Here is an 894-nt window from a genome sequence, read left to right as displayed (position 1 = left end):
ATAAGAAACTTCGTGAATTGAAGTTTAGGGATTTGTTTTGGTTATGTAATACTGTATAAAGTATCCTCATTGTTGTTGAAAGATTTTTGTTGATAGTTCTTTTTTTTTATCCATGGTTTAAGTGATTTGGTTGACTGTCTAAAGCAGTTCTTATTAATCATCAGCTTAGGAGCATTTCTGTTTTGAGTCAATTTGGATTCATTATTCCAATGAAACTAGGAGCTCAATTTAGTGCTAGGAATACCAAAAAAATATTTATTTTAATTAGAATGTTGCACAGTGCCCTGTTTTAGTTTCTGTATTACGTCTATGTGCATAATTAAAAGTTTTGAATTTTTTCTTCGTGTAGGATCAGTTTGGAAGAAGGTAACTGAAATATACAGGTGAGCAATCAGAAACAGCCAACATTGATTGTAATCACAAGTAATGCAGAAAGAGTATTATAACTGGGAAGAAAATTTAAGTGAAGTTTAGTGTGCACAATTTTTTTTAACCCAGCTGCCCCGGGTTCATGTTCTGTCCCCCTGTTACATACAGATGGCCCCACATGTGTTTAGCCAACAAGGAGTCTATCAGTAGCCCTAGTGACTTGATCCTGATTTCCCCATTCCTTGAATTGGCATTGCTACTGTTATTATTGTATTTGATGTTACGATTATTAAATTGTTATTAAAATCTCGATAACATTTAAGACAATGAAATAAAACAAATGACCCTTTCCAAAAGTCGAGGAAAAGGGTAAACAGGTGAGATAGATAGGACTAATAACTGGCTTCTTGGTGACTAAAGAGTAGAGATATCTATGTGTAAATACAGTAAATAAACTTGTATTACATTGGGCATGTCATGTATTCTTGCCATATGGGGCAATTGGGTTAAGGAGCATTCTTTCAA

General features: G+C 33.8%; 1 protein-coding gene across 2 annotated transcripts in view; it reads left to right on the top strand.

The window, feature by feature from the left end:
- Nucleotides 1-652, top strand: part of LOC125034000 (XK-related protein 6-like) — a 16,666-nt gene extending 16,014 nt beyond the window's left edge. For both annotated transcript variants that reach the window (XM_047625625.1, XM_047625626.1), the window contains exon 8: nucleotides 1-652. This exon is cut by the window's left edge and continues 277 nt beyond it. The gene's annotated coding sequence lies outside the window, so the exon portion shown is untranslated.
- Nucleotides 653-894: the final 242 nt, after the last annotated feature.

This window comes from Penaeus chinensis, chromosome 17 (assembly GCF_019202785.1).
Source record: "Penaeus chinensis breed Huanghai No. 1 chromosome 17, ASM1920278v2, whole genome shotgun sequence".
NCBI lineage: Eukaryota > Metazoa > Arthropoda > Malacostraca > Decapoda > Penaeidae > Penaeus > Penaeus chinensis.
Note: the sequence above shows the minus strand (reverse complement) of the source record. Positions and strands in the feature narration are given on the sequence as shown.